General features: G+C 35.5%; 1 protein-coding gene across 6 annotated transcripts in view; it reads left to right on the top strand.

The window, feature by feature from the left end:
• LCORL (ligand dependent nuclear receptor corepressor like) overlaps positions 1-19,568 on the top strand; it is a 163,301-nt gene that overhangs the window by 138,383 nt on the left and 5,350 nt on the right. The gene's annotated exons all lie outside the window — the stretch shown is intronic.

The following is a 19,568-nucleotide window of genomic DNA, read 5'->3' as shown; positions in this document are numbered from 1 at the left end:
ATCCTTTGGAAGTAATAAATACTAAGGGAATCAAATTAGGGATGAAATATTCTGATTTTAATACCAGCCCCTTCAGAAAGCACTTTAAAAAATTTGCACTCTCTTCTCCTTCAAAATCAGCAGAGAAGTTGCATATACTACATAAAGTGGTTAGCTCTCCACTCTTAAATGGGAAAAGTAATTTAGCAATAGCCAGATTTAAAAGGACTGAGTTTAAGAGGTTGCATCATGAAAGGTGGAGAAGAGAGGGAAAGCTGCACAACCATGGTACAGTTGGTTGGAACTCTAAAAGGAGGAACTTAAGATTTTTCTGCCAGAACAAATTTTTAAATAAGACTGAGGGGGCAACAGATGCTGACATCCCACTCCAAGGAAAAAACACAGTAGATAATCAGTGTGTTTTGCCACCTGAGATCAAGGAGGACTTTTTGCAACAAAGAGTGGCAATGCCTGACTTCAAAATAGATGCTAGTTTAGAGAATAAATTTAAGTCAGAAGCAAAAGAGAATGGAATAAATTGCAGCCAAAAAGATTTTGAAAAAGGACTAGGAAATGTATGTCCAGATAATTGGAGGTCAAAAACCTTAAAAGATTGTAGAATATTTTTGAGGAAGCTCAACTGCCTTGAACACAGAAATACTTTTAAGCTAAATACAATCATTTACTCTCCTGAATCTATTGACAATGGAAGTAATCACCAGACTCAGATAGAGGAATCAAAGCAATTTACTTTAAGATCTCATTCTGCTAGGCAAAATTCTTTTAAAAAGCAATCTAAAGAAATAGAAAATGTTAAAGCAAATAGTTCTTCAACTGATAAATTTGCTGGCCAACTTGACAATAGTAAATTAAGTAAATGTGTTAACTTTGACAAGAATCCTGATAGTTTTGAAGTTCTTAGCAATTTGAACAAAAGAAAAAGACCACCATGGAAGACCACAGAAATGTCAACAAAAAGACATAAACGACAGTCTTGCAACAGTGGACAAATGGCAAACTATTTTTCAAAATCCCTAGGTAAGTTCTTCTCTAATTAATTTTAAAGTTTCATTGTAGGTGCCTTGAGTCAAATATACGATAACAGGTAGAAAAAGAAAAGCTGATTCAGTTTTAATTTGTTTCCAAAATATTTGGACAACCTAATTTCTTGGCACCTAGTATGAAACTCATGAAATTAGGTGCTGCCAAATGTACCAGTATGTTTCCCCACCTCTTAATTTATCCAGAATTTCAAACAAATAAAAATATGTTTAGTAGAGACCTAGAAAACATCTTTAAAATATATCATTAATGTAAAAGTTACATCATCTGCTTTTTCATTTGAGAGATCTGTATAAAATCAGAAAACAGTTTGACAGATAAATATGACCAAGTCACTAAAAATTAGCTGCTGTACTACAGGCTAATACATATTTATTTTCTTGATAAATTAATAACTATGAGACCATGTAGAAGAAATAAAGGCTACCTCATTGCTGAATTGATAAAGGCTATCACATATTATAATCCTAGAATATCAAGCTCATATCCACTGTCAAGCTGTTGCCATTTGGAACCCACTTTAAGACTCTGATTATTTGAAGAGTGGTACAGTAATTTTTTTCAATAAATCAGAAAACTTGAGGGTTTTTTTTTTGTTTTTTGAGACAGAGTCTTACTCTGTTGTATAGGCTAGAGTGCTGTGGCATCAGCCTAGCTCACAGCAACCTCAAACTCCTAGGCTCAAGTGATCCTCCTGCCTCAGCCTTCTGAGTAGCTGGGACTACAGGCACGTGCCACCATGCCTGACTCATTTTTCTGTTTTCTAGTAGAGACGGGATCTCACTCTTGCTCAGCCTGGTCTCAAACTTCTGAGCTCAAGTGATCCTCCCGCCCCGGCCTCCCAGAGTGCTAGGATTACAGGTGTGAGCCACTGCACCTGGCCGAGTAGGTTTTTTTTCATATCAGACATTGAGCTCATTTCTGCAGATATTATAAAGATGAAGATGCCTTTCCACAGATAATCCATAGCTTAGTAAGAAAGAGTAACATATAATTCATTATTAAGGTAATGCTGAAGTCAGAATGTACACCAAAATTACTTTGGCAAGTAATTATGTGCTTTACTAAGTTATGCTGACCTGACCTTGGTACTTCAGGGAGAGACTGTTATCCTTTAGAACCTACCAAAAATACCGTAGGAACAGTGTAGTTGCCGGCATGTACAACTCTGCTTATTGATAGGTACTGGACAATGCAGAATATTTAGGAGTGTAGGAGTGCTTTATTAAATTACTTCCTTAACATCAAAGAGTGTCAAGTTACATTTGGCAATTTAAGGATATTTTATCATATGGTTGCCTTGTTATATTGTCTTTTTTAGGGGTATTTTTTGAGGGTTGGGAAAGTATTGGTGGCTTTATTTTTGTTACCTTTTATAAAACTAATTTAAAAGCTAAAATAAGTAATAGCAGGTTTTAAAATATTAAAAGCAGTAAATTCTAGACTTTTAATAGGTTAATGATTTTTGTGGCCTCAAAAACTCAATTATTTAACTGAATAACTTTAAAATGCTTATTTCAATACTATCTAGCGTGTAATGAGTAAAATTTCAAATATCTAACATGAAATGGGTAAAATTTTAAAGGTGGTCAAGTAGAATCTACATTATAAGAAATGAATCAAAACTAAAAAAAAAATGACCTTTCTTTCTTGCCCTCGGGATAAATAAAAATAACATAACAAATGACATGTCAGGAAAAAAAGGGAAAAAAACCTGATAGTGATTTTTTTAAAAACTTCATCTAAAAATATACACACATTTTGTAAAGACTGTCATGAATGGAGAATAAAATGTATAGTTTCATTTTTAATTCTCTATGTCATCCTCATTTCATGCTGTTCCAGTTTAAGGTAATTTACATTAATTCACTTTACAACAGAACCGTATTTTGTCCTTTCAGTTTCTTAATCATTGTGTCTTCCTAAGAAATAATGCTAAAGTTTATTTTAACATGATTCTTTACCCCAATAAATAAATATGAAATCATTCTAGAAAAGTAAGATGGAAGATGCCTAATTACTACTTTTTCAAATTAATTCCAAAATCCTTTTATTTTTTTAGTATTATATAAAGAATTGTTTTTCATCTTTCTCATCTTTAAAATTACTAGTACTATTTCCTGTTCTGCTTAAAGTTTTATTTATCTTTTACTGATAACTTTCCTTCTTTATTTAACATTCTTTTTTTTTAATCAGTCAAGGACATTATTTTTATAAAGTTATATTTATAGCAATATTTGTTATATTTACATGATTTTTAAATGTTTTCTTAAAGTGTTTTTTTTTTCCTCATTATTCTTGGTATTTCATACTTCTTTTTGCCCTTTTAGAAATGATGCTAAAACTCATTATTTTGTATGTGTTTTTCTTCGTCATATAATTAGTGACTGGTGACGTAAGAGGCTTTTAACAACAGGACTTTTCTAGAAAAATTTTTAGGGCAATGTATGTAATGAAATTTTGGAATATTTCTATTGATGAAAAGTTTTGCTTCTACCATGAACGCCTTGTTTTTTGTACATTTTAAGATTAACTGTCCAGACATAGTTTAATACATACGAGTTTTTAAATTTGTACTTTACCGTATTTCAACTGCTGTGTATGTCAAGCATAAACGTGGAAAGGAGGAAGAAGAAATGCAATTCCATTCTATGCTTTAGTTCAACAAATATTTAATGAATGCCTACAGCTCCTAGTTCCCTTTCCATCTAAGTGAGAAAACAAGACCTACATCATTTATTTATTTGATAGAATATATTTTATGTTTTAAGTGGGATTTTATGTTTTAAGGGGATAGAATGGTTAAAGCCATGATTTTTGCTCTTATGGAGCTCACCATCTCATGGAGGATAGAAAAATGAATTAGCAATTTCAGTAGGATGAGTGCTATGATCAGAGAGAAAGATGGATTGTGCGAGTATATAGGAGGGAAATTGAACTCAACTTAGGGAATTAGGCAAGGATTCCTACATTGTTACATCTAAACTGAGGCTTGAAGGATGCCTAGATATTAGAAATCAACCAGCCTGAGCAAGAATGAGACCCCATCTCAACTAAAAATAGAAAAAAAATTAGCCGGGCAACCAAAAATAGAAAAAATTAGCCAGGCGTGGTGGTGCATGCCTGTATTCCCAGCTACTGGGGAGGCTGAGGCAGGAGGATCACTTGAGCCCAGGAGTTTGAGGTTGCTGTGAGCTAGGCTGACGCCACGGCACTCTAGCCTGGGCAACAGAGCAAGACTCTGTCTCAAAAAAGAAAAAAAAAAGAAGTCGTCGAAAGAGGAGTATTTCAGGCAGAGCAAATTACATGTGGAAAATTTGGGTGACAAAAGAGAGCAAACTTATTTGGAATATTGAATAATTTATCAGAACTGAGACATAAAATAGGAATCATGGGTTGGAGGGGAGTGGGAAAATGGTAGAAGATAAAGCTACTGAGGGAATCATAGCCCAAATTGTGAGGTCAATATCAGTTAACAAAATTAAAAAAAATTTTTTTTCGTTTTTCATAGAACAGTATTACCTTTATAAAAAATGTTTTAAGCCCTAATAGTGTTATTAATGGAAAAGAATAGATTTGAGAGAAAGCTATGAAGTAAAATCATTGTCTTAGAGAGTAGAGGAATAAAGGGATAACATCCAGGTTTTTGCCTTGAACGTCTCGGTAAATGATAGTAAGATTCACTGAGAGAGAATGCTCTTATGGGGTTCAGTTTTAGACATAAGGGGTTTGAGGTGTCTAGTGGGATATCCAAGAAAAGATATTTAGGAAGCAGGTAGGTAGTATGGATCTGTTGCCCAGGAAAGAGGCCTGAGCTGAGATAAAGATTTGGAAGTCAGCAAATAATTGAAGCCAAGAAAGTGGAAGAGATAGTGTAAGATTGAAAGAGCCTAGGATCTCAGAGCCCCAACAATATAGGGAAGAGAAAAGATGTGTACAAAAGAGGACTGATGGGAGTTGTCAAGAGGTAAGAGGAAAGCCTGAAGAGTGTGATGAATGGAAATGTGTTTTAAGAAGGGAGAAGACAGCAGTGTAAACTATTGATAAGGAGTCAGTTAAGGTGAGCCCTGAAACTTCCATTGAATGTAGCAGCAAGAGGTTACCTAGTGATTTGGGAGAGAGCAGCTTTCGTGAACTAATAATAGAGCCAGAAATCTTATTCAACACTAGATGAGTAATTATAGGAAGAAGAAATAAAAATTAGCACAGAAATGCTGTAAGTGGCTATAGATGGAGAGGAAATAGAGAGGTAGCTAGAGTAAGCTGGGGTTGAAGGCAGGTTTGAAAAAGAATATATTTACATGCCAGCGGGAAGAGGCCAGTGGAGAATAAAAGGTTGAAGATACAGAAATGAGATAGCAAGCAGTGGAAATGGAGTGAAGCCCCTACATTGATTATTAGGTGTGGGATCTGGGGCATTGTTAGAGAGATTGGTCTTGACCAGAAGGGTCACTTTTCTCTTAAAACAAGAGGGTTGTGAGAACAATATGAACAATATTTAGGGATGCAAAGCAGTAATTTGTAGTCAGAATATTGAGGTATTAGAGTCCATTTTCTATGAATCAAGAGATAATCTAAGAGTAGTATGGTGGGACTGGGTAATTGGGGAAGGTGGATAGGTTTGAAATAGCTGTCTCAAGAAATATAGGATTGAGTAGCTGTGTGATTTTATCTCAGCTGCCAGGATGTAAGCTTGGAGAAAGGTGGGCCCTTAAATTTAATAGTAGTTGGTTTCACCAAATGGATATAATAGAAAGACAAAGAGATCAAGCTAAGAATGTATTCATTCTGTGACTAGTAAGAAGCTATATGATCAAAGTAGAGTTCTAGAGAATCTTTCCTAATAGCAGCAATGCAATATAGATTTTGGGGGTGGAGGGCAGGAAATGGGATATGTGAAGTGCCAGTTGCAGCAGATAATTTTTGAGGTAATAATGGCCAAAAATGGAGTGTGACTACTGAAAATAACACTATAAACCTTTTTAATAGCAGTGTCTATCGAGTTCTCAAAGCAAACGTATGCCTTTTCCTAATTGATAAATATCTGGATGTAAATAAGCTGACTTTGGAACCTCTGAAGAAATTTTTAAGACAAAAATAACTTAATGTGGACTTGAAGCTACTATACTAATAGTACTCATCCTAAAACATTAAATTTTCCCATAAAAATTCATAATTCACTTGATACTTTGAATTAGATTCTGACATGACTGAAAAAAAAATGTTCAGTTTGTCAACTTGTTTTGTCATCTGTCCTCAAAAATAACTGAATACACATTTTTTCCTATTCAGAATTCTGGTTTTCACATAGGATTATAACTGGTGAGGTGATTTTAAAATAAGTAATATACTCCTTCAACTACCTGAAACCAAGACTGCGATCTTGCTTATGAAAGTTTTACCATATATTTTGAACATTCAACACAATGTTTTTTTAAAAATTAGTATGGTTGACACCACCCGTTGCACAGAATATCCTTAGACATTATCGTATAAAATTTACAGTTAGAGTTTTTCATGTGCTGTTATTTAACATCATAATTATCATTCATTAGAAAAACTATGAAGCATAGAGTAGATGATTTTCTAAATTTGATTTTGATAGAAAAACATTTCTAGGCGATTCAGTGTCACCTTATTCTAGTTTGCTACATAAGCATCCCGCAGATGGATTCCAGGGAACAGCCCCCGCCCGAGATGCTCTGTGTGCAAAGGGTTCTGTGACCAAAGAAAATTGGGAATGCTCCTTTCTCTTACCTGTTCTTATTGAGTCGCAGTGCCCCATTAGCATGTTAAATTTCGTTCCCCAAACTCTGTATAAAATTACAACTGTTTGTATCCTACAGAATACTATATGGGGAACATAATTAGATACAGTACTCTCTATATAGTTTCCTGCTAAAGAGTCTCTATATTTTTCTATGATATTCCCAGAAAGAATGTAACAACTGCAAAAGTATTAATTTATATATTAGATTTGTTCATGTTGTACATAAATTAATTTAGGGTAATTGAAATTGTATTGTAAGTACTTTATTAACATTCCCCATTAAAATAATGCTGTAGTAAATATCTTTAAGCCAAATATATTCACATTCTGATCAGCCTGTTGTATTTTTGTATGTTAGTTTTTTTTTCATGTTGAGTAAAGAACAGAAAAGCTGTGGTAGCAGTCAATTCATGAGGCCTTACTATCTATGTTATAAACTATGAAAAATCTCTTACCGTGAACCTAAGGAAACAAACAAGATCAGTGTTTCCTCAAGCATATATCCATAGTGTTAATTCCTCAGAAAGGGATGAAATGAAGATAGATTAATGTAAAAATTCATATGACATTCTTTTTTATATGAGTTTCATATTGCTGCTTTGCTAATTGCCAGTGCCATAAGTAAGACTAATAAAAGTTGATTCTGTTACTTAAGGTATTCTAATGAAATCAGAAATTTTTAAAATATCCATTCTGTTTACAATTCAGTTTTACCCTATAATTTTCCTCAAATTCCCATAATTTTCTTAGAAATTGAATAAAGTGAAGAGTTTTAGGTTTTAAAGTCTCTAGCTTTTGCCATAATATATATAAAATATAAAACATATAAAATATATAACAACTACTATATATAAAACAACTACTTTGACAATCTTTGTCTTGGTAATTTTTCTTAGAGTTTTTCTTGAACGTTTTATACTCTGTTACTTTCTCAACCATTACTGAGTTTTCAGGATATTCTGTTTTATTAATTGCCCCATATCTTTCATAGAAAACCATTCAACTTATTCAACAAACATTGGATACCTTTTCTTCTGATTTACTAAGCATTCTATTCAATATCAGAGTCGCAAAGAAATTCAAGGAACTCACCTAAAAGATATTTCAGTTTGTTTTTACTTTGGCAACAGAATTAGTATAACTTAAAGAAAGATAATTTGGTTAATTCACCATACTAGAAGTTGTAGAATACAGAAGTATTTTTGAACATAGAAGTCTCTAAATCAGGAAGTCTGGCCCATGGCCTGTTTTATAAATAAAGTTTTGCTGGAACACTGCCGTGCTCTTAAACTTACATATTGTCTATTGCTGTTTTTGTGCTGCAGAAGGTAAATTGAGTAGTTGTAACAGAGACCTTAAAGCCCACAAAGTCTAAAATATTTCCTACCTGGCCCTTTGCAGAAAAAGTTTACTGACCCCTGTTTATATCACTACAATTTTGATACGAGGTGGCTAGAAAAAAGTGAATAAGGTATAGGCTTTTTAAAGATTGTAATATTAAATCTATTTAATCTTAAATAGATTAAGATCATTCTATACTGTTCATCCCCAACACCCCATCCACTCCCTTCTCCAACATGATGCAGTGTATTCGACGTGTTAGTTCTTTTTGTTTTATCTCTATGGGACAATATCTGTCTATCCAGCAGAGTGGTGCTGGGGAAGCCATGAGCTCCAGTTTTATTCTGTTTTGTAAATCTTTATTCTCTCCCTACAGCCTCCCGACCTGCTTTCTCTATCTGAGGTAAGTTCAAGGGTCACCCGTTTCTTCCTTAACCAGCTGCTACTACCTGTTAGGAAGAGATTAATTTCAATGCTTCATACCATGATAAATTCCTGTCTCAAGGTCCAGTTGTTCCCTTCTCTTTCTCCTCCTGTTTTCTTCCTTCTCTGTTTCTTCACTTAAGAATTCAAATTCTTAGTTCAGCCCTCCTGGCTACCATATTTTCCCCTCATTTTTCCTGGACAGTAAATAGTTTTCTTTGTTGTGAAGCTGAACATTCTGTAATTATCATAATGTTAAGCCTAGTGAATTCACCTACAGTTTAATTACCAAACCAAAAAAAAAAAGAAGAAGAAAGGGAAAAAGAAGGCAGGGTAGGTGTCTGAATGATTTCATCTTGCTGCTTTTTTTCTCTTGTTTGTATTTGTTGTATTTGAAACTGAACCTTGGCTTCTTTTTCCTAGTTCCAGGCAACTTGGAAAATACATTTGTTTACTACTTTATTTCTGTGTTATAGAAGCATAGAAGGCTATACTCTAAAGCCTATATCTACATACTCAATTAATTTATTCAAAAATGTTTATCTCCTATGTGTTAGGAGTATGCTAGACAATGGGAAATAATGAGGGACAAAACCAGATACAGTACCTGCCCTTGTGGCTCAAGTTTTTTTGAAGAGACAGACATTGAGTAAATAATTACACAAATCTGGTAAGTTCTCAATTACTATGTGGTGCTATCAGAATTTATTATAGGGAGATTTTGTCAAGTGAGGGAAGACTTCCTTAAGAAAATGGCCATTAAGCGGAGCTGTGATGGGTGAGTAGGAATTAACTAGGCCAAGTGGCAGAAAAGCAGTAGGATAGGAATGACTTGCTAGGAAGAAGGAATTGCATGTGAGAAAATGCTGAAGTGTGAGATTCTTGGCAGGTTAGAGGGATAAGACATGGCCAGTGTGTCAAGAGAGGAAGGAAGAGAGGATGTCAGGTTGCTGAAGATTGGGGAATAATAAGTAAAGGAATGGACTGTGCAGGTTCTTGTAAACCATGCTTAGAAGTTTATGTACTTTCGGTAGCTTCTCATTGCACTTAGAGTACAGATTATAATTGGAAGTGGTTGGAGAAGGTATATGACGTTATCAGATTCTCCTTTCTAAAAGATCTTTCTGCTTGCATTGTGAAGAATGAAGGATGTAGAGCAAGAGTGAAGGCAGAGACCATTATGGTAGCCCAGATGAGAACCTTTCTACTTTAGAACAGTGGTTCACAAACTAGAGTGTGCATCAAAATCACCAGGAGGGCTTGTTTAAAAAAAAAAGAAGAAGAAAGACATTGTTGGGCTCTACCCACTGAGTTTGATGAGTAGGTATGGAGTGGAGCCCAAGTGGTACTTGCACTGCTAGTCCAGGGACCACACTTTGAGAACCACTGGTACAAAGTGTTGTAGTGGTGGAAAGAAGCTTAATTCTTTACTAATACGAACATAAGTTTATTTATTTCCCTCTAAGCACTACTTTAGCTATGTCCCACAAAGTTTGCTCACCTATGTTTTCATTTTTGTTTCCATTAAATTTTAAGTATTTTCTAATTTCTCTTGTGATTTCTTGTTTAATCCATGGATTATTTAGACATATGCTGTTTAGTTTCCAAATATTTAGGGATTTTCCAGACACTTTCTGTTACTGATTTCTAATTTAATTCTGTTGTAGTTGTAAAATATTCTTTATATGATTTCAATCTTTTTGAATTTACAGAGATTTATTTTATGGCCCAGAATCTATCCAAATCTTAGTAAATGTTCTGTAGATTCTTAAAAATAATGTGTATTCTGCTGCTGTTGAATGTCTATCAGTGTCAGTTAAGCAAGTTGGTAGATAGTGCTGTTCAACTCTTTTCCATTCTTAATTGAGTTTCAGTCTACTTGTTCTATCAAGTCTTGAAAGAGGGTGTCAAAATCTACAACTATGATTGTGAATTCTTCTCTTTATCCTTTCAGTTCTGTCAGGTTTTGCTTCATGAATTTTTCTGCTCTATAATTAGGTGCATACACATTTAGTATTTTTACGTACTTTTGATGAATTGACTCCTTTATCATTATAAAATAAACCTCTTTATCCCTGCAAATGTTCGTTACTCTGAAATCTGTTTTTATCTGGTACTATTATAGTCATTCAAGCTTACTTTTCACTAGTGTTATCATAGTATATCCTTTCACATACTTTTATTTTTAACCTATTTGTGTCTTTATATTTAAAGCAAGTTTCTTTTAGACAGCATATAGTTGAGGCTTGCTTTTTTTATCCAATCTGACAATCTCTGCCTTTCAGTAGACCGCTTACATTTAATTTGACCATTCATATGATTGGGCTTAAATCAGCAATCTTTCTATTTTCTGTTTATCCTACCTATTATTTCTTCCCCAATTTTCTCTTTTTCTGCCACCTTTTGGATCAGTCCAGTGTGTTTTATTATTTTATTTAATCTCTTAATTAGCTTTTCAAAAAGTAGTTGCTGTAAGGTCCATACTGTACATCATTAACATATCAGTGTGTACTTTCAAATAATATTATATCACTTCATGGATAGCTTAAGATTTTTACAGCCATACATTTGCATTTCCTTCCTCCAAGTCTTTGTGCTATTGCCTCTTACATTTTGCTTCTGTAAATGTTATAAACCCCATAATACATAGCCATTATTTTTGCTTTATACTGTTATCTTTTAGAGAGATTTTTAAAATAGAAAAATAAGTACTTTTTCCACAAATTTGCCATTTCTGGTGCTCTTCCTTCTTTTGTACCGATCCAGATTTCCATCTGGTATCTTTCCTTATGCCTGAATAACTTCCTTTAACATATCTTGTAGTGAAGGTCTGCTGTTGGTCATTTCACTCAGCCTTATTTTTGTATATCTGAAAGTCTTTATTTCACTTTTTTTGTAAAGATATTTTTCCTGAATGTGGACTTCAAATTTGACCATATTTTTCTCTTAGTACAGATGCTGCTTGACTTACAATGGGGTTAGTTCCTGATAAACCCATCATAATTTAAAAATAGCATAAGTCAAAATGTATTTAGTACACCCAACCTGCCAGACATTATAGCTTTGCCTAGCCTACATGTTAAACGTGCTCAAAACATTTACATTAGTCTACAGTTATGCAAAATCATCTAACCCAAAGCCTATCCTATAATAAAGTTTTCAGTATCTCATGTAATTTATTGAATACTGAAAGTGAAAAACAATGGTAGTATGGGTACTCAAAGAACAATTTCTGATGAATGCCTATCACTTTCACACCATTGTAAAGTTGAAAAATTGTTAAGTTGAACCACAAGTCAGAGATCCTCTGTATTTGAAAGATGTTGCTCCACTGTCTTTTAGCTTGTTGTATTTCTGAAGATAGACGTGCTGTCATTCTTATATTTGACTCTTCTGTGTGTAATATTTCATTTCCTTCGAGTGCGTTTAGGATTTTCTCTTTATCTCTGGTTATTAGCAGTTTGATCATAAAGGGACTTGGCATGGTTGCCTTCATGTATATTCTGCTTGGGGTTTGTTGACCTCCTTGAATATGTGAGTTTATAGTTTTCATCACATTTGGACATTTTTTAGCCATTACTTTCTTATATATACTTCTATCCCTTTCCACTCTCTTTCTGAGATTTCAGTCACATGCATTAGGTCATTAAGTATGAAATGTCCGATTTCCTTAAGTACTAATTTTGACAGTATCTCTGACATTTCACTTTAACACTTCTTGTTTTATTTTTATTGTGAAGGTACATCCTCTGCCTTGCAAATGCACGTTTTAGCTTGTGCTTATCTTTCAAATTTTTTTAGAGCAATTTTTGTGGAACTATGGATAAGTCAAAACTTTGTGTTATTTTGAAGTATGAATTCCATCATGGAACCAATGCAGCACAGATGGCTCTAAATATCAACAAAGTGTTTGGGAAGGATGTGCCAATGACTGTAGTGGAAGTGAATCCATCTCAACCGACTCGTGAATTAGCAGCAAGGTTTGGCATTACTATTCCACAATATTGGACCATTTGAAACAAATGGGCAAGGTAAAGAAGCTGGATAGATGGGTGGGTACCACATGAATTAAATGAGCATCAGAAGGGAAATGATCTTGAAGCTGGCCTTTCTTCGCTGTCTCGACATAAAGGTGAACCATTTCTACACCGTATTGTTACGTGTGATGAAAAATGGATTCTTTTTGATAAGTGTTTGGCACAATGGTTGGATAAAGAAGTACTGAAACACACTCCAAAGCTGAATATTCATCAAAAAAAGCTAATGGTGTCTGTTTGGTGGTCCAGCGCTGGTATTATCCACTACAGCTTCATGAAACCTGGTCAGTCAATTACAGCAGATGTCTACTGCAACCAATTGGACGAAATGATGAGGATGCTTGCGATTAAGCAGCTGAGATTGGTCAATAGAGACAGGCCAATCCTCTTGCAAGACAACGCTCAACCACAACGCTGCTCAAACTACAGAAGCTGAGCTTGAAAACTCTCTGTCATCCAGCATATGCACCAGACTTTGCACCAACTGATTACCACTTCTTCCAGGCTTTGGACCACTTCTTGCAAGGAAAAACATTCAATTCTCAAGAAGCTGTGGAAAACACCTCCAGGCTTCTTTGCTGCTGGTATAAACAAGCTACTGTTAAGATGGCAAAACTGTATTGATAGTTTAGGTGCATGCTTTGATTAATTGTAGTGCTTCTTGTTTGAGATATAATAAACTACACTTTTGATTTGAAATCAGACATTTCATGTTTAATGACCTAATATTTTTATCCCACAGATCACTGATACTCTCTTCATGTTTGTTCACTTTTTTATCTTTTTTTTTTTTTCATTCTGGATAGTACTATTCCTATGATTTTAAGTTCACTAACCATTTCTTTGACATAGTCTAATCTACTGTTAATACCATCCAGGATATTTTTAGTTTCATAAATTGTATTTTTCATCTCCAGAAGTTCAAATTTAGTCTCCTTTGTATGTACCATGTTTGTCCTCATGCTCGTGCTTTCTCAACTTCTTGAACTTATGGAGTGTATTTCAAATACCTGCATTAACATTTTCATGTAGTAATTTTATAATGTTATTTATTTATCTGTTCCTGTTAATGATTTTTGCTCTCATTATGGATCATACTTTCTTATTTTTTGCATGACTGGTAATTTTGGATGCCAAGCCCTGTGAATTTTACATTGTTGTACACTGAATTTTTTTGTAATGCTTTAAATGTTTTGGGGCTTTGTTCTGGGACACTGCTAACTAATTGAGAAACATTTTGATTCTTATAAGTCTCACTTTTATGCATTGTGAGGCAGAGCCAGAAGAGCTTTTAGTCCACAACATTAGTTCACAACTAGGGGTGATTTTGCCCAACAGAGGATATTTGGTAATGTGTGGAGACATTTTTGATTTTCATGTTTAGAGGGTGCTGTTGGCATCTGGTGGATAGAGTCCAGGGATGCTACTAAACATTCTACGATGCATAGGACAGACCCCCACAACAAAAGAATTATCTGGCCTCAAATGTCAGTGGAGCTGAGGTTGAGAAGCCCTGCTCTAGGGCTAAGTTGACTGCACTATAGAAGCAGTCCAGGCAATTCTAGTATCTGCTTAAGGACTCTACTAAATGCCCCATGTGTTAGGAAGTTTTTCCATTATCTCTTTCTTTCTCTTTCTCTCTCTCACTCTCCAAACTCTCTCCTCAGCTCAGGAGTATTTCCATGCTCTCTTGGGTTCCTCTGTCTACCATGCAGACTGGAGACTTTCAGGCAGTAAGCTAGAGTGGTTTTTAGGGTGTCCCTTTTGTTTCCCTTCTTTCAGGGATCACTGTCATCTTGCACTTTCCGTCATCCAGTGTCTTAAAACCATTATTTCCTATATTTTATCTTTTTTTAAATTGTTTAAAGTGAGAGGGTCAATCTGATCCCTGTTACTTCATTATGGCCAGAAGCAGAACTCCCAGATTTATTCTTTCAACAAATATTTGTCTAGTTTCTATATGCTGAGTACTACAGGTAAAATGCCAAACAAGATCAACAAGGATCTCTACTCCCATCAAGCTTGTCTCTCAGTGAGAGAGAAAAACAATAAAAAAGAAAACAAAACAGTGATGAATTCTGTGTTAATGAAATTGGACAATATAAGGAGTTTCTAGGAGGAGCTACATTAGGTTAGGGAAATCCTTTCTGAATAAGTTATGCATAAGCTGTGGATGGAGTAGAAATATCTAGGACATCACTGATGACTGTGACTGTGAATATGAACAAGGACCTCTAAGGGAAGGTATAGAATAAGAAAAGAAAGCCTAGAACTCATCCCTGAGAAATTCCAACATTTGGCCCGAATCCTAGCACTCTTGGAGGCTAAGGCAGGCTGATTGCTTGAACTCAGGAGTTCGACACCAGCCTGTGCACAAGGGAGACCCTCTCTCTACTAAAAATACAAAAAAATCAGCCGGGCATTGTGGCAAGCACCTGTAGTCATAGCTACTCAGGAGGCTGAGGCAGAAGGATCTCTTGAGCCCAAGAGTTGAAGGTTGCAGTAAGCTATCATGAAGCCACTGCACTCTACTCAGGGTGACAGAGTGAGACTGTCTCAACAACAACAACAAAAAAGGAAATTCCAACATTCATTATCCAAATAAGTAGGATGACTTGCAGTGAAAGAGGCAAGAAGAAAGCCACTGGTATGTTTTCTCTCAAATGCCAAAAGGAGTGAGTTTCAAGAAAGAGAGGGTTCCTTAGTCTGCTTGGACTGCCAGACGCAGGAAAAAAAAAAAAGCCACAGACTACATGACTTAAACAGCAGAAATTTATTTTCTCAGAGTTCTGAAAGCTGGAAAGTCCAAAGTCAAGGTCCAGCAGGTTCAGTTTGTGGTGGTGATTCCTCTCCTGGCTTGTAGATAGCCACCTTCTTACTGTGTCCTCACATGAAAAGAGGACTCTCTGGTGTTTCCTCCTTCTCTTACAAGGACACCAGTCCCATTGGATTAGAGTCCCACCCTTATGACCTTAATTACCTCCTATAGGCCCTATCTCCAAATACAGTCACATTGGGGGTTAGGGGTTCAACATATGAATTTACAGGGGACACAAGTCCATAGCAGAAGAAATGGTCAACGGTGTTGAATGTTGCCAAGAGGGCAAAAGGTAGAGAACTAAAGTTCATTGGATTTATCATTGTGAGGGTAATTGTTGGCTTTAGGAAGTGTTGTTTTCATGGAGTGTACTAGAAGCCAGATTCAAGTAGGTTAAGGAATGTGTAGGTAAGGAAATGGTGACAACAGGTAAGGATAATTCACTAAAATAACCTTAGCTTTTAGAGATTAAAGTGTTAAGGAAAATGAAAGATTGAGTAAAGTCTTAGTTTTTATTTGCTTTTTTATTTGCTTTTTTAAAGAACAAGGGACCTTGTAGTTGTTTTAAACATCATGGTGAGGGTCTAATTGAGAAGGGATGGTCTATTCTTTATCTGTTGCTGTATTACAAACCACCCCAAAACTTACTAGTGTCCAAGGATCATTTCTAAATTGCATAGCAGTACAAACTGTGTTCATTGATTTCTGAAGACTATTGATTTTGTGCCCTTGATCTGACTATAATTTCTTTCATTTCCATTTGACTAAAAATTTGGATACCCCATTTCTCAGTAGAAAACCGTTCTTTCCATTTTGGATATTTTGTTATGAGTTCTTGACTACCATGGTTTGCTCTAATAGTCACAGCACTTACTAGTTATTAAACACACTTACCAGTGTGCCAATCTTTGTCATTTTTGTATTTTAGAAAAGTTAATATAATTTTCCTAAAATTGGCTGTAGTAAATTGCAGATTTAGGATTATATTCCAAGACTATTGGATTTCAAAGATTTGGTCTTAAACACCATGCTGTTCTACTCCAAGTAATCACATCGGATAATTATAAGCAAGTAAAAAAAAAATCTATAAAATCTCCCACTGAATCTACCAAAGCCTTTAACATCAGTAGCCTATTGAAGAAAAATTTCAGTCTTGCAATAAATTATCTTTAAAAAAAATTAAAAAAGCACAATCTAAACTTAGGTGATTGCCAACCAAGAGAAAGGATTTACTCAAATTTTAGACCTTGTGGTCACCAAGTAATCACATCGGATAATTATAAGCAAGTAAAAAAAAAAATCTATAAAATCTCCCACTGAAACTACCAAAGCCTTTAACATCAGTAGCCTACTGAAGGAAAATTTCAGTCTTGCAATAAATTATCTTTAAAAAAAAAAAAAAAGTGCAATCTAAACTTAGGTGATTGCCAACCAAGAGAAGGAATTACTCAAATTTTAGACCTTGTGGTCACCCCAACAAACCACGTTTACCTGGGTAGATCCTGTGGTTCTTTTACATTTGACCCCCTTGAAGCCCAGGGATTCAAAATTAAACTGTTGTGTTATCTGTCTACACAAACTAAATCATTGTATTATCTGTCTATAAAAATTATAGGAATACCTAATATGGTGGACATTGCAGAAACATACACAAATCTGCCGTATTTTATCCCCAGTGAAGACACATGTGCCTTTTGATTTTCTTATGTTTTGTTAATAGTACTAACATTAACTCACATTTATTGAGTTCCTACTATGTGTCCAGTCAGTGGACCAGGCATTTGAGATGCATTCCATTCTTTGTGCAAAGTGCTTTACATAAACTCATTTATTAGTCATATTACCATTAAGAGGTGGTGACTTTAATCTTCACTCTCCAGTTAAAGCTTAGAAAGATTGAGGAATGTCCACTCAGCTGGTCAGTGATTGGACTCAGGATCAGAACTCAGGCTCTACAAATCCTCCTTCTGTCCCAATTTACTAAAATCTTCATCTCTAAAGACCTTTTTCAAATGTTTCTTCCCCTAGTCTCCTCACTCTGCTGGGGATTAATCTTCCCCTATTCTGTGATACCTTAGTGCTTAGTCACTCTTTTGTATTTATTGCATACTGTTTTTTTTATTCTGGTAATATATGAATACTTTCTCACCCTGCCTCCTTACCAAGCTGGAAAACCCTTGAAGACAGACACCATCACATTCATTTTTATATTCCTAATATACTAGGTAGGTACTAGTTAAGAGTTGGAGGGAAGGATGAGTAAATTCTGACTGCAGTCACCACACAGACCTGCTGATGAACACTTGCTGGCTCCTCATAGAACTGAAACGTTTTGCTTTGTGGCAAGGGCCTCTGGACTTCCTGGAACCTAGGAACCATCAAAATCAGTCTAGCAGACTAATGACTTGTAATTTTTATAACTTTTATTGCATCAAAAATATGGGAATATACTTATCTACTTCATGAAGTTTCTCTCATCTAGTTTTGTGCATTTAACAACCCTGTAAGATGTTTGAAAAGATTTGTGGAGACACCAGGCTGCAGGACAGAGCTAACCATAATAACCAAAATAGTGAATTTTTACTCTGTTAACATTTAGAAGACACCATTTCCAGAGGAAAGTAAACTGTCATGCAGAATATGGATTTAAACAGATGAGTTCAAATTTGATGGTGTTTGGTATATTAGAATAACTATTCAAAGTCCCAATCCTATACCGGAATCCAGTTTATCTGTGCATACGAGTTCACTTCTCCCTTTGAAAATATGAACTTGTGTTTCCTGAAATTCTTTTTTTCTTTTTTTCTTTTATTTCATCTCATCATGGGGGTACAAAAGCTCAGGTTATATACATTGTCCATGTCCCACCCATCCCCCTGAGTCAGAGCCTCAAGCGTGCCCATTCTCCAGACAGTGCGCCTGGCACTCACCATGTAGTCATACCTCCATCCCCTCCCCCGACCCCACCTCCCACCTCCCCGAGTCAGCACCTTCAAGCATGACCATTTCCCAGAGGGTGCGCAACGCACTCATCATGTAGGCATACACCCATTCCCCCCCCCCCCCCGTCTCAGTCTGATATCCAATTGGTATCCTTCCCCAATGTGCATTTAGGTGATGATCAGGGAAACCAATTTTCTGGTGAGTACATGTGATGCTTGTTTTTCCATTCTTTGGATACTTCACTTAATATAAGGGTTCCAACTCTCTCCAGGAGAACCAAAGAGATGTCGTATCACTGTTGTTTCTTATAGCTGAGTAATACTGCATAGTATACATATACCACAGTTTACTAATCCATTCGTGGATTGATGGGCATTTGGGTTGTTTCCACATCTTTGCAGTTGTGAATTGTGCTGCTATAAACATTCGGGTACAGGTGTCTTTGTTAAAGAATGACTTTTGTTCCTTTGGGTAGATGCCCAATAATGGGATTGCTGGATCGAATGGTAGGTCTACTTGAATCTGTTTAAGGTATCTCCATAATGCTTTCCACAGGGGTTGCACTAGTTTGCATTCCCACCAGCAGTGTATGAGTGTTCCTGTCTCTCCACATCCATGCCAACATGTGTTGTTTGGGGACTTTTTGATAAAGGCCATTCTCACCGGAGTTAAGTGATATCTCATTGTGGTTTTGATTCGCATTTCCTTGATGATTAGGGATGTTGAGCATTTTTTCATATGCTTGTTGGCCATTCTTATATCTTCTTTTGAAAAATTTCTATTCATGTCATTTGCCCACTTTTTGATAGGGCTGTTTGATTTTTTCTTGCTGATTTTCCTGAGTTCTAAATAGATTCTTGTTATCAGACCTTCATCTGATGTGTAGTATGCGAAAAATTTTTCCCATTCTGTAGGCTGTTTATTTTCGTGACTGTTTCTTTGGCTGTGCAGAAGCTTTTTAATTTAATCAGGTCCCGTTCGTTTATTTTTGTTGTTGCTGTGATTGCCTTAGGGGTCTTCTTCATAAATTCTTTGCCTAGACCAATGTCTGTAAGAGTCTTTCCTACATTTTCTTCTAGAATTCTAATCGTTTCCCATTTAAGGTTTATGGTAGCTCTCGAAAACATGTCAGTCTATGCCCTAACACTTTTATTCTCCTTAAGGAAGTGAAGGATACAAGTAATAGCGCCTTATT

Source organism: Lemur catta, chromosome 4, assembly GCF_020740605.2.
Source record: "Lemur catta isolate mLemCat1 chromosome 4, mLemCat1.pri, whole genome shotgun sequence".
Classification (NCBI taxonomy): Eukaryota; Metazoa; Chordata; class Mammalia; order Primates; family Lemuridae; genus Lemur; species Lemur catta.
The sequence above is the reverse complement of the archived record's forward strand: the minus strand, read 5'-3'. Positions and strand labels throughout refer to the sequence as shown.